Genomic DNA, 15,991 nt, shown 5'->3' with positions numbered 1-15,991 from the left:
TTAGATCATATAGCACATGGTTTGCATATGGTGTCCCTAGGTTTGTTTTTCTGTGTGTAATGGTCTCCTGAGTACCACAGGGAGTAGCCCCAGGGCTCTGTTACATGTGGTCCTCAAACAAAATATAATAAAATATAAGAAGAATTTAGATAACCCCTATCTTAATAACTTGATGATTAGTACTGAGAGCTAAGATTCCCTGTATCATGTTTTGTACTAGAAAACTCTTGCTTAGAATGAAACATTTTAAATTAGTACAGTTTCACTATTTGCTTCAGGAAATTTCTAAAAGTCAATAGATCCATATAGCTCGTTCATCTAGCCAAGAAGCTCCGCTATCAGTATAATAGATTGCTCATCTTGCCAAATAGTTAGCTTATAAAAAAATTTACTTATCAGGACTCATGTCAAGAAGCTGGCTTTGCTATATCCCTCAATTCTAAAGTATTATGTCACAAACTGTTCCCCATCTCAATTAGTTTTCTATCTTGACAAACCCTGCCTTCAACCACTTAAACCCAGATTGCCAAGCTCTGTAATTACCCTCTTCCATTTTGAGATGCTACTAGGATCTCTCAAGGTTGTGTTCTCCCTTATTGCAGCAGCCTAATAAACTTGGTTTTGATTGATCAACAGAAACTGTGAGTTAATAATGGTGTATTACTTTAACAGAAGGAATTTGTGTTAATATTGGCACACAGCAATAACAAGTGAACACAACCACATTGTGAAAAACCAAAGAAGTCATAGTTGTTTTCAAACCATAGCTTAGCAAAACTACTTAATTTGTATCAACTTTATTATATGAACTTGTCTTTTTATACAAACTTCTTCTAATCTTGAGGTTTCTCTAAGAAGTTTTAGACCTAGTTTTTATGTCCTAACTTTGTTTATGTACCAAGAAATTAACAATGTGAGTTATGTGTGTGCTTATTTCCTCTTATGAATAAATTATAGTGGATAAAATATTTTATAATTTCATTTATTTAAATACCCCATAGGTAGGAAAATATAAACATACAATAAGAGGTACAGGTATTTTTTTCTTAAATAGATATGCACACTTTGTAAGAATTTGCAGCTTTAGTTCCAAAACCTCACAGTAAAATCAAACATATAAAAACTCACTAGAGCAGATCTCAAAGGAACACTCTACTTTTAGAGAACACAAAACTTTTTCTTGACTGAATTAAATTCACAGCTAAAATACAAATAAAAAGGCCTATTTACAACCTCTCACCCAACATATCTGTAATATCTTCTTGCAAAGATCACTCAAAAATTTGAAAAATTTAAGCAGTTTTCCATATATTGCTATTACAAGTGAAGAGTGACTTGTATACTGTGCACAACTAGGATTACATATAACCAGGAGACTTAAACATTTTTTCTTATTGGATTTTTAAAATTGAATCATAGTAACATATATAATTACAAAGCTGTTAATGATTGGGTTTCAGTGCACACTTCCACCATCAAAGATCAGGTGACTTTCTGACAATAAAATCAAGACTGCCTGTGGGGTGGGACTACTGGTTCCTGGATCTAGCTGTGAAGCTAGATAAAATGCATACAGATGAATAGTTTTAACTAGAAACCATAAAATGAAGTGAGTGTTCTTCTGGTATGCTCAACATGCAATGAATTAGGTGGTTTTAGAATCCAGGATTCCACATGGAAATTAAAGTGGGCAAATGGAACCTATTACTGATGAACTTAAATGTTAACAAGTGATAGTGTGTCATTGTTGACTATGTTATATATACAGTTTTAAAAGGTTGAATCATAACTTTCAAATGATAAAATATTTCAGATGTTCAGGATTTCACTTAACTTATTAAGTGAGAAAGCTGGTTAGTTCAAGGAAAACTTTTATAAAAGCACATTTATAAGTCAGGTTTATTGAAATAAGTATATAAGGGAGGTAAAAATGGTCTTATGTGAGTATTTGGGAAGGGAAAGACCAATTGTCTCTTCAACAGAATTTGCACATAGAAGTTATTGCGCATTGTTACCAGTTATCTACAAACTTAGACTTGAAAGATACCTCAAGTGCAATGAAGGACTAAAATCAGAAATAGAACTTGGAAGGGTATGTTCTAAATAAATTGCTTTTACATTGAAGAACAATATTTTTTTCTAAAATGAACTTGACTGGTTTGTTGAAAAAATCGTGGAACATTTTTGAGAAATGCTGTTGGGGTAGAAACCACAATATTTGATGGAGTTAGGGCTGGAGCAATAGCACAGCGGTAGGGCATTTGCTTTACGCACAGCCAGCCCAGCTGAGCTGGGTTCGATTCCTCTGCACCTCTCGGAGAGACTGGCAAGCTACCGAGAGCATATTCAATATGCCAAACACAGTAACAACAAGTCTCAAAATGGAGATGTTAATGGGCCTGCTGGAGCAAATCGATGAACAACAGGAGGACAGTGACAGTGACAGTTGCTTAGTAAGGTAGATGGTAAGAGGAGATACTTTTGGTAAAGTGAAAAGAAATCAGGTAGCATAATAAATAGCCTTTTAGGCTATAGTAAAATAATTTAATGGAAACTTTTTCATTCTCAATAAACTTTTAAGGATTTTCTTGAGTGTATCTCATTATAGGAGATTGGATTTTTAACCTAATTTTATTAATGAATAACACATATATAATTTTAAAATTCTGATTTGGGGATAGAAAACTACTCAAACAGCCTACTTTGGTGGTCTTATGATCTCAATGTTACATGATGATAGCTATAGAAAATTTATTTGAGTAATTTATCATTTTAAACTCACTCAATCTTTCAACCTAAGGTCTAAACGATGGGTTCAAGTGTTGTTGTAAATAGAACCTATTAATAATTCCAGAAGAAAGAACAAACCTTTCATTTGCTAGCATGTCAAAAATATGCTGATAACAATCAAAGCATGGCAGGTAAAAGCTCTGCCTTTGGGTATTTATTATTTAGACATCAGAACAAGAAATTGTTCTTCTTGAATTTAGCTTTAAAGTCCAGAGATGGAAATTTCTGGCAGGAGCAGTACGTGTTGTCTCTCATTAGAGAGCAGTTCTTCCATAACTACACTAAAAAATGCACAGGCTGTGAAGGACGTGTGCTCAGCCCTCTGGCAGCAATGTTCCTGGTTTCTTCTCTAATATGAATTACAGACCTCTCAGCACAATCCTTAAACTTCTTCCTGCTAAACTTATGCAAATAATCACTCTGAATCCAACATGGTACCTTTTAGTTAATCCTGGAACATTAAGTGTTGCCACTATCTCAGGGAAGATACCGAGAAAAATTTCTGTTCAGTATGGAAATAACTCTACAAAGCTCATGATAAATGAAGGCTTATGAATAGTATATCAGTTATTGCAGTCATCATTATAGCAGTATATTTCCTTGGGTTCTTATGGGAAATTACTTTCTTTGGTACATTCTTGGGAATTATTTCCTGTGTTCCATTAGCTCTGCGGGATGACATTCTAAAATGACTGATGCAGTTCTATTGTTTTGTTAGAGTGCTCTGTAACTGCTCTTAGGGTTTCTTGTTTGAATGCATATTATATTCTCTTTGAATATTATCGGATAATATGATTCACTGTTTAGTCTTAATGTTTTCCAAAAAAATCATTAAATGAAAAAGAAGGAAACTGTTCTGGTAGAAAGTAATAAACAACAGAGCAGATAATCCTTGTTCTACTCCCAACTCCACTGTTAAATATGTGAGCAGAAGCAAGTTACCTTAGCTACAGTTCCATTTCTTCAGCTATAGTTTCTTTAAAATATACTTTTAGTTGTATTTCTACTATCCTAAGACTTTCAGCATTTAGTTAATGTTAACTCTGGCTTTAAATCTTAACTAATAAAAAATAAATAATAAAGTGCCGATTTAGATTGTATGAGCAAAATTTGAACTTATTTCAAAAGTATCAGCGGCATCTAAATCAGCTGGAGTCTAGATAGGGTTTTCATTTTGCAAATAGAAAAGATTCTAGGTAGCTCAGAAGAAGAGTCAGGGAGCACAACTACCATTGCGTGAGTGGAATAGTCTGATCAGAATTATGCTGTTAATTGACATGCTATCTATGATTGTCAACTATGTGTCTTGCTCTTTCTTCTCTTGGCCTCTCTTGGCACAGATTCATTGTGTAAGATGAAAATACTCAACGGGCTGATAGCAGGTCATGTGAATAACCTGTTATATGGGCTGGTCACGTAATGAGATTTAAAGACGACTGCTGGACTAGAGCTGTTACTGACTGGATTCCACGGGATGTCAAAAGACCGCGTGGTCGCCCACCTACCAAATGGTCAGACTTCTTCATCAAGATCATGAATGATCGGTTCGAGGCTCTTCATGTTCCCAGAGTGAACAGATGCCATTGGGCTACACTAGCACGCGACAGGGACAAATGGAGACGTTACTTGCGCCCGCTCGAGCAAATCGACGACTAACGACGGGAAGTTAAGTGATTAAGTGAATAACACACCAGCCCACTGTGTCCCTCACCCCACTTTTTCCTGAGAGGTGGAAACTTGGAAAGTATACAGAATTACTCTTTCTTTAAAGAGGGGAAATCATCCCATAAAAGGAGATTTAGAGTGCTGTTAATGTGCAAAATTGCCAATGAAATATGTCCAGTGTATATTAAATCATAGGAACCAGAGAAGAAAATTTAGTCTATGAATTTATTGAGAGGTTTTATGAAAACCTGTGAAAAATCATTAAAAGATTGGGTAAACAGAAGCTGATATATGACTGGTGAAGAGAGATTTAAAATGCAATACAAAAAAGATAAGTAAAAACATAAATAAAAATACATCTAAACCACACAAAAAAGAGTTTGTATGATCGGTACAATAGGTCCATTGCATATTTTTAGTTTTCAGAGGAACTTTACGGTCACCAGTGTAACTGTTGCCCACTGTATGCTTTCTGAATCTATTAGAATTGTACTTTCTCATCAAAGATCCTCCTTTGCCAAAGTATCCTGAAATGTATAATTGTATTACCCTGTAGTTGATTGCTTCCCAGTCTTGCCACTCATTTAGAAGATATATCATTCCCTTCATTATAGAAATAGTAAACACAACCATATTTAAGACTTATTATGAAATATAAGAAATTGTATCCATCTGTATCACTTGTCATTGATAACATTTATTTTCTTCTTTCTTTCCTCAAGACCTTATTCCTCAAGAATTGGAATTGGATAGCTTATAGGGTGATATTATTTTAAAGACTTTTAATGATAAAAGCATACTCTTCTTGTTCAAGACCCCATGCATCTGCAAAGGAGCAGTTATTTCTTGAGTAACTTGTTTCAAAGGTGACCAATGACCAATAAGACTTAATCAAAGATGTTTGAGTTAAATTTTGATTATCATTTCTGCACAATATACTTATAACTGAGACCTAAGATGATATTTTATTATCACACACACAAAAGGCATTTATGCTAGCAATCAGAGAGCAAATGAGGACCCCCATGTCTCTATGTCAGTACAATTTCAAGTAAACATGTAAAACTGACTTGAAATAAAATATTTTCATGAATATAAACTTGGGGATTTCTATGTGCTGAGCATGCATATTAGGGACTCAATAAATATCAGTTGATTTAATTCAAAATGCACCTAGAAACTGATAGTAGTGCCTCTTCATGTTGACTGTCATGAAATTGCATTACTATTGTTTGTGGTGGTCCTGTAAAGCGGAGCTCTCACTTTTCCCCAGAAACAGGAGGAAAAGCAAACAACTCTCTAGATAACATGGGTAAACATGAGTTATATATATTTGCAGTATCCTACCTGAAGATGGATTTGAAAATCTGTCTACTCACAGATGTTCAAAACTGAGGAAAAATTGAACTGGAAAAAATTACATTTCCTTATCAAAACTGCTGAAAGTAAACATATAGTAAATTGAACAGTCTGAAAGTCTGAAAAAAAAACAAACCTTAAAACACTGTATTCTGCATTAGCTTTGCGTTTTTAGTCATGACAGGATGTGGTGATCATAATCTGTTCCTTCTTTAATTTCATTTTTCTTGCCAAAATTGGCAAATTGACATTGACATATGTGGGATGAGAAAAATAACAAAAATATTTTCCCTCACAATTAGATGTGAAGAATATAATCTGTTTGTGGTAGATTCCTATTCATAATATTGAGTAAAATTCCAATAACTAATAATCTTCTGTAGTTAAAATGGCGTACTGAAGTAATAAAAATATGAAGACATGCTCAATCTTTGAGGGATTTTGTGTTAGGGAGAAACCAGCTGTTGTTTTTCTATACACTTTGAAAGCGCTAACGAGGGATTTATTTTGGTGAAATTATCACAGTAAATGATCTATCCCTGAGCTTGTCTAGGTTTGAAGTCCTGAAATTTTGGTTAACTCATCAGAATGGATGTATATCTCAGTGGCATTTTCATGTAAACCAAGATCACAAGGTTATTATTTAAAACTGAGTGCCAAATAATTTTTTTTTGCTTTTTTGGGGGGTCACACCCGGAGATTCACAGGGGTTATATCTGGCTCTGCACTCAGGAGTTACTCCTGGCAGTGCTCAGGGGACCATATGGGATGCTGGGAGTTGAACCCGGGTAGGCCGCATGCAAGGCAAACACCCTACTCGCTGTGCATTCTCTCCAGCCCCTTTAATGGAAGATAGTTGTCACACTAACTAGAAAACAGTCGTCTATGTATGACCAGTCCATTTCCCTTCTGTAGATAATTAAACATGAAAAGTCGAATTATAACCTGAAGCTTTACTTAATGAACGTGAAATCAGAACAAAGGGAACTGGTTAAGTAAACATCCTTTAACTATTCATGCATTCAGGACACAGTCAACTTTATTGCTCTAAGAGCTTTTTTTTTTCTCTTTTATATCTCTTTTTATTAGTCATTGAGTACTAAGCTTAACCATTGAAGTTCTATCTTCCCTCATTTATTACTCTAAGGAAAAATTGTAATCCTTCATGTATTAACTTCAGAGAAATTTCAACTTTTACTCTGAGTATCACTTACATGGGCTGAAGTGATAGCAATGTGTTTGCTTTGCACACAGCCGGCTGGCCGAGCCGGGTTCGATTCCTCTGCCCCTCTCGGAGAGCCCAGCAAGCTACCGAGAGTATCTCGCCTGCACAACAAAGCCTGGCAAGCTACCCGTGAAGTATTCAATATGCCAAACATAGTAACAATAAGTCTCATGATGGAGACGTTACTGGGTACGCTAGAGCAAATCGATGAACAACGGGAAGACTGTGACTGTGCTATGTGATACATAATAAAGTAAAATAAATATTACATTTTAAAAAGCATACAAATAGGTGACATACAGATGTCACAAGTATTCTCAAAAGGCTCAGATTTCAACAAAGTTGAATAATATGGATTTTGTGAAAAATTATGTTGACTTACCCACTGCGATGGAAAAGTGGCAGGGATTGATTAATGGTAGACCAGCAAACAGTCTCCTAATATGTAGGGCAGAACAATTCTCGAGTCTAAAAAAAGAAAACAAAAAACCTGCAGTGAGAATTCTCCATCATGCCTCTTTATGATAAAATATTTACAAACACTATGTGATTGTCTTTATAGTCATCACATACTTGGTAGCAACTGAGGAGGCTTCTTGAATTCTGGAACTACTGTGTCAATGGAATTAAATTCCTCTGTCGGTTGTATCTGCACCCTTAGAAGTTATATTTAATATGCAGGTTGAAATTTCTTATCCTATACTCTATCCATAAATGTTCAGTAAATTCTGGTGTATGATGTGAAGGCAAATGAAATCAAGGAAGGTACTGGAGGATGTTTTCGTGTCCATTGCTACAGTACCAATCCCTGGATGCAGAAATCTGTGTGGAACAGTACTTATTCAAGAAAATATAGGCATTCTAGGCTATCACTTACATGGAAGGGTACCATTTTGAGGGTTAATTTAGAATAAAGCTAAAACCCAAACATCTAGAATTCATTTGTATTAGAAACAATGAAATTTCTTCTGTTTCCTAAAGTATATTTTGAGAGAATTTTATTCTCTTGTTTTTGTTTTGCTGGGTCCTATTGTTTTTGTAGATGAGACTTCCTGAAGATGTTCAAATGAAAACAGTTGACTAATAGGAGTCTCGACTGAGGTTAAATAAAAAGGATTTTCTAATTTGAAGGAGAATTTCTACCCCAGCTAAGGGAGTGGTGAATGAGTTTGTATAAACTGAGAGATGAGAGTATTTCTATTGCAATGGAAAAAGCACATGCTCTGAAGTTACACCAACCTGTTTCAGTTCCATTTTATCATTTCCGAATAAATTGTTAGTGGACAAGTCTTCCTGCTTTAAATCTCATTTGTATAATAAGGGAAGAAGACATTGAAGACATTGAACTCACAGTATTTCAGTTGAGGTAACAGGAACAGAATAGTAATCACAGGGCCCTGACCCCATTGATATGCAGATACTAGTTTCCTTCCTAAAGATGTTTGAGGTGTAGTGATAACCTGGTTAGGGGTGGGGATTGGGGGAAGAAGACTTGTGGAAACACATACACACACACACACACACACACACACACAACCCTTTTCTTCATACTTGATTGAAAGTTTCTCTTTCTTTAATACGATTGCCCTGGTAAGACCCAAAGAAGAGCTCTTTCAAGCCTTGTCTGCAGACATCCCCACAGGCAATCTCTTTCCCTGATTCACTTAGTGTACTTACCCTTGCTGTGATCACCCATAAGAAAGGAGATTGGTTCAATTCGACAATGAGGAGAATATGTCACTGTCCCACAGAGGCAATAATAGTTCTTCTGCCCCTGGGGAGAGAGATAATAGGAGTTGCTGATTATTTGAAATTATATATATAGTACTTTTCTGATTTTGCCCATTTGATCGTGTATGTGTCCATATATATATATAGATATATATGTGAACTTATATATAAAAACATATATATATAGAGAGAGAGAAAGAGAGAGTCCTTTTCTGACTTTGCCTGTTTGATCGTGTGTTTGTATGTGTGTGTGAGTCCTTTTAATATTCCTTAATAGCATCTAAGACCAAAGTCTAGATTTTGTTCATTTATTATAAAATTTTTGCCATTGTCAGACCTTTTCTCTTTCCATTGTGAAATCTTTTAAGATAAGTCCTGCAAACTTAAAGCTTTATCATTTTTTTAAGAATTAACTTCTTGGACCCTTTGAGTCTTAGATTTCTTTACCTCCTGTATATACTTCAAATACTATCAATATAATATTACAATAAACCAACATTTTCACCAAAAAAGAATCAAATTTAATCTTGCTAAACTTGTTTTTCAAATGTAAGAGCCAAAGCTGTGATTACCTTGGGACCTAGGGCATAAAATGAGAAAAGAAAATCAAGAGTGTATAATAAAACAAATTGTTTTCCAACAGGAATATAGACATACAATTAAAATGATTTTCAGTCTATATTCAGAACCTAGATTTAACTATATCTGGAATAGTAAGGGATGAAAATCTTGTTTCCTTGACTAAAAATTTGTTTTTCAAGAGTAATATCCTTGACCACAGTTCAGTCTCCTAAACAGAATGTATTCAGAGTATATTCTACACACACACACACACACACACACACACACACACACACACCAACTCCCTCACCCCCAAAAAACAACCCCACAAAAACCAAAGCACAATTTGAAAAGGGCTGATCACTTGATTTTTTAAAGAAAAGATAGTGATTTGCTATAGTTATTGTAGAGAACTTTAAGTTTGTGATTAAATTTAAGTTTTGGAAATTCTGGTAAATTTTATTCATTTGTTGTTAATATATTGAATGAGTCATAGGAGAGAACTGTTCTAAATCAATAACCAGCACTAAAATGTGACTTTTATCTAAACCTTCATAAAAGGAGAGCTAGGAGACCCAATGTAAAGTGGCTTCTAGTCAAGCCCAGACAACTTGCCATCCTGTTTTTTCAAAAAATCGTATGAACACATGGAAATGATAAAAGGCTACCCGCTTGGGATTCTATTGATTTTCACATATTATTTTCCCGTCTGCTTGCCTCCCCCACCAATTTCTCACTTCCTGCTATTTCTTTCACTGCCAGCATGGCAGAGAAAAAAAATTGTGGCTATTGGTGCATACTGGTTGATGTGCTATATATTGGAACTTTGAGAAAGATTTTCTATTTCTGTACACAGTGCGAAAGTACACACAGAGTAGGAGAGTTTTCTACAGTTCCAATAGTCCCTTTGGCCAGAAACTTGATTGATATCTAGCTGAGTTTAGGAACTGTTATTTAGGGTGATCTTTAAACATGTTGCTCTACTGATAATAAGGACTTAAGTTTAAATTTTGGGGAGCTGACATAAGATGGTTAAAGAGTAAGTTTTGGGAGAGAATCTTGACAAATATGGTATCTGGGGGTCGGAGTAATAGTACAGGGAGTAGGGCACTTGCCTTGCATGCCAAGGCAAGTTTGCTCCCTGGTACCCCAAATGGTCCCCCAAGTCTTGCCACGAATGATCCCTGAGTGCAGAGCTAGGAGTAACCTCTGAGCATCACCAGGTGTGACTCAATCCTCCTAATAATAATATCCAAATATGTAATTTTAGGTGAGTGATTTAACCTGTTTGTGCGTCACTTTTCTCATATACAAAATGTTATTACAATAATGCTACTAGCTAGGTTGTTGGGGGATCAAATATGTTGATAATGTAAAACATTTAGAACATTCCTGGGGTTGTTTGCTAAGCAGTGGTTTCACAGATCTACAGTCCCTTGTTTGCAATTCTAAAATTGAAAAACTCAGAGAAAGGGTGCATACTGTAGCAATCTCATTAAGTGGTGAGATCTGACTTGAACTGATCTGTGGCAATTTATACACTTTATTTATTCCACTTTGTGTGAGTTCTCATCTCTGAGTAAAGAATTATTAATGTGTTTGATTAAGAGCTACTGCCAAACCCCTCTGGGATTGTTATATAAAGATTCACATGTCTCCAGTTCGACCCATGTGAAAATCTTTCTTTAGCTCTTTAGCACATAGCTATATTTTCCTGGGTTACTTTGTAGAGGTGCAGTTTGGGAGTTGGCTAACTCTTTCCAAGGAAAGTGCATGCAAAATTTCGGACTGACTTTTATATGCTTCCTCTCTTTAAATTTAAACCCCATCAATTGCCTGCTCTTAACCTAAATTCTGTGTTTTCAGCTCAGTGAAAGCTCTGCAAACCAGATTTGCCTTCCTGCTTAACTTTTCTCTTTACTGCAAATCTTAACAATGGCTTGAGGGAAACAGTGCTGAGGCTCACCTCACTGTGCTTACTTTTTACTTTCTGGGACTGCTGCCCCACAAATCCTGCAGACCTTGGGGCTCCGTTATGTTGTCAAGCTGTTGTTTTGTGCATCTTTTTTTATGATCTTAATTTTTTTAATGAATTTTTTTCTCGCCTAAAAATATAGAGTCACTGTGAAATGCACAGTTACAAAGTTGTTCCTGATGGGTTTTAATCCCTTCATCAGTGACGTTTCCTGCCACCAATGTCCCCATTTTCCCTCCTTGCTCCCTGCCCCCCTCCCCCCACACCACACTTGCTTCTATGGCAGAGATACTTCTCTCCCCCACTCCCCTCCTTTCAGCACTCAGTTTTTGTCCAGAGTGATCAATTTCAACTATTATTGTCATAGTGGTCTCTTTGTTCTAAATGCATTCCCTCTTGCACACTGAACTTGTGACAAGCTTCCTACCATGAGACAGACATTCTGGCTCTCATTTCTACTGTCTTTTGGTTTTATTCTCATACTATGTGTTTTTATTTTTAATTCTGCAAGTGAGTGTGATCATTCTGTCACTCTTTATTTCATGAATCTTACTCTTGACTTTGGCAAGAGAATATTCTGATATAAAATTTTCTGTAATAACTGTAGTTTCCTCTGATTTCTTTGTGAAAATGTATAAGGAAATCCTTACTTTTTGACTGAAGCATATAAGATGATTGTGTCAGAAAGTAATATTCTTAAAAAAATAAGATACTTGCCACATATGCGTGTATATGTGCGCGCGCACACACACACACACACATGCTTTCCTTATAGTGAGACTTAGAGTTTTGTTTGAGACCATAGATTGGTATCAAATGAATCCTTAGATGAATTCCACCTACTTACATATAATGCTACAATATTTACCCATAGAATACCATAATATTTACACAAATATATGATAATTTACAATGATAACTGTTGACTAGGGTTCTTTTTTTTGCTATAAGTAGAAAGTATTGATATATTATGCATAAGATATTTAAGGAATATCTTACTGAGCCAATGTATCAGTTAGCATTGGTGTTTATTCAATGAAGTTTTGGTTATTCAAGAATGCTTAAAAAAATGATTTTTTGAGTGGTCCAGTTCTCCTTAAAAGTATACTTTTTAAGGCTGCACTACTGCGATATTTTCTCTAAATAGTATTTCTTTTTATTTTTTATGTAGGAGTATTGCTATTTATTCAGCCATTGGTTAGGCTGGTTGAATTGGGCATGTACTCCACTTTCTTTTTTTTCCCCTTTTTTATAATTTTATTTATTGAATCACCGTGAGAGCAGTTACAAAGCTTTCAGGTTTAAGTCTCAGTCATACAATGAAACACCCGTCCCTTCACCAGTGCCCATTTTCCACCACCAAAAACCCCAGTGTACCCCCCATCCCACACCCTCCTCCTACCTGTGGGGCAGATGATTTCCACATTACTCTCTCTCTACTTTGATCACATTCACTATTTTGACACCAGGCCCACCATTATTATTTGGGATTTTACCCCAACACTCAGATTTGCCGAAAAGGCAACCGTAGACAATTTGTTTTCTATTGCTACTTATGAATAACATATGATATCATGCAGCCACAATAGTAGCTGCGTGCTTTTGGAATTCCAAAATTTTAACAATTAAATCTGGAGAAATTTCTGTCAAAACCTGCTGGGTTCCGAGATTTGTTCCTGAGTCTCTTGGATCATGGCCGTTAAGCAGCTGGATCACGAGCCAGAGAGGCCATTTGTGGGTGTTGACTCAGGGGTCTCATTGGGGTGGGGAGGAAGGGACCGGCTCCACCCCATCCCGTAAGGCTGCACTTGTCCTGTCACTGCGGGCCCAAACCAAGACTATCTAATGGCCTCTGGAAGATGGTGGCCACCAAGCCGCCAAGGGAGAGCAGGGGGAGGGACAACACGCTATCCGCCTCTGAGGTGCCAGTAACCCATTACAGGGACCTGATGCATCTCTGCCAAAATCCACTGGGTTCCGAGATTCGTCTCTTGAGTCTCTGAGATCATGACTGTTAAGCAGTTCAATCAGGAACCAGAGAGACCTTGCCTCCAATTATATAGCTGAGCCTGAGGTGGTTTGTGGGTATGTCTCACACATACCTAACTTTTGGCTGTTTTCTTTCTTGGTAAACTTCACCCCATGTTTTTGGCGTCTGGCCAAAGGCAGAGCAGCAAATTTGGGGTATCTGCAAGTCTGAAGGCGCCATCAGGCTGTTGATGTACTTGCCTCACAGGTACAGATTGACCTGCTGGCGGCACCATACCCCCTTCTCTAATATTTCTTGAGAAATTGTAGAATCTTTTTATTGATCTCAGTTTTACCCAGAAATATTACAACACATATAAAAATATTTATTGACATTGCTGCTATTAGGATTGTTCTATTGAACACAATTTAAAGTAATTATTGACAAGGAATCTTTTTCTCTTTTCCTTGTCTAAGTTTTTATGAACAGAATCTCTACTCAATATCAAAGCAGGAAATCATCATTTCTGCCTGCATACTGTCATTGATACTTTGACAATTTTCAAAAACCTTGACATTTTATTATAATAAGCATGAATAATGAACATTTCCTTTAAAAACAGAAATGCAATTTTACTTATAGAATAGCTGTGACAGTTTAAATTATATTCAAATAATATTTGTAAAGGAAAATGTAAGATATTGGAACAAGCAAAGAAGATTTTTATGTATACATTCAATTCAGAGCTAGAGCTTTTGAGGATGTTCTAAACCTACAGAGATATGCAATTGTGTTTTTAACTAAGTGCTTTTACAACTCTACACAGACATGTAAACTCTATTGTAAACAGAGTTAAGTTTCAGAAAATGAACAATAATACATATAATTCTTGTCTGTAGAAAAAGAAGGAAATTCTGTCTAAAGAAGCAAAAACAGTTTCTTTCCCCTGTGAATCAGGCTGTTTCACAAATTCATCTTAATATTCTATATTCATACATGCATCTTTTTTGCTTTGATTGGGGTCCACACCAGGCAATGCTAAATGGCTACTTATGGCTCTGTTCTCAGGAATTGCTCCTGACAGTGTTCGGGGCACCATATTGGGTGTCAGGAATTGAACCCAGGTTTGCTTCAAGGCAAGCTCCCCTAGCTGTACTATTTCTCTCCCCAAGATGTAATTTCTTGAGGAAGACTTTTAACATATTGTAATGGGCCTCTCATTTAACTGGTGAATTAACTAACATATTTGGCATATGGTACATTTATTTTTGTATGATTTTATACAAATTTTATACAAAGTTATCCCAACAGTAACAAGAAATTTTGTTATTGTTGAGATAACTTGGTCTGCAACACTGTTAGTATTTATACTTGAGGCATACTTTATTACTGTGCCACATTCCAGGACTGTCTCTAAGTCTCTTCTCATCAGTACCTCACAAAACTCGATACTTTGAGTTCTCTTGTGAGAATCCAGGAGATGGTTTTCATTAGACACTGTTACTGCCTTGATTTGCTTCTCTGTATGCCATGTCATAGTGAGATCATCCGGTGTTTGTCTTTCTCATTCTGGATAGTTATGATATTATTTTCTTCAAAAATTATCTTTTAATATAATTGGTTATTTGTGAAAATTCTTTCCAAAATGAGATAAAATCAGTTATAGATGTAGTATATGTAGGTTTGAATGGAATGATGGTCTTTGAAGGATGAAAGACAAGAGCATGCTTTCTTCTCCAGGTTAAGGTATAGAACTCCTAAACAATGAAACAGGTCTATAAAATTATAAAGTTTATCCAGGGTTTTGCTATTATAGTTTGTTTTAGTTGTCTCAACAAAAATCTGTTTTTGTACTTAATCTGTTATGTACACAATGTAACCATTTTTAACATGATTTTTTAAAAAAATCCTTCATATGCTTTGTATTTCAAAGTCTGTAAGTTTGTTCAATAATTAGAACTACCAGTAACTGCAAATAGAGATTAAAATATCTTGATGCACGAACCATTGTTTATTTGTAAGTCATTAATGTATAGGGAAGTCTTTTTTTAGGACTCTTAAAAATCATCTGCTTTATTTTTGCATTTCTTCCACTGTGAAAAAATGCAAGGAGTTATTTCCATTTCACTTTTGCCATGTTAGAGGTCCAGGAATTCATTTTTCTTAGATGTTAAGATTTCAAGACATCCTGAACTATTATAACCAAAGGGCAATTTCCTCTTCAGGTAACTCACACAGGTCTTAAGTCCCATAATCTATAAAATATCATCCCTCCTCAAAATAAGTAGGGGAAACACTAGTCGAAGTGACTATTCTTTTATTAGGTTTGCTTTTGTGTCACTACCCAGTTTTCCTCAGAACTTCTGGCTCTAGTTCCAGAATGACTCCATTAGTGGCTGGAGTTATGCCACTATATAGGATGCCAGGGATTGAAATCATGTTGGCCATATGCAAGGTAAGAGCTTGACCCATTGTACTAGCCCCTAGGTAACTATTTTTAAGCAAATTTACTAAAGCAGCAAGTTTTCTTCTTGGTCTGGAGTTTCTTTTGGTAACCTCCTCCATTTATTCATTCTTTGCAAATACTTTATCTAGGGATTGGAGGAAGTTACTTTACTCAAACTTCCCTCACAGTCATGCAATCTATTTTCAAGTTCATTTCTTCTTCCTTCTTCTTCTATTTCTCCGTACTAAACTTTGATGGCTCATTACCCTT

The sequence above is a fragment of the Sorex fumeus genome, unplaced genomic scaffold, assembly GCF_029834395.1.
Source record: "Sorex fumeus unplaced genomic scaffold, SorFum_2.1 ptg000037l, whole genome shotgun sequence".
Classification (NCBI taxonomy): domain Eukaryota; kingdom Metazoa; phylum Chordata; class Mammalia; order Eulipotyphla; family Soricidae; genus Sorex; species Sorex fumeus.
The sequence above is the reverse complement of the archived record's forward strand: the minus strand, read 5'-3'. Positions refer to the sequence as shown.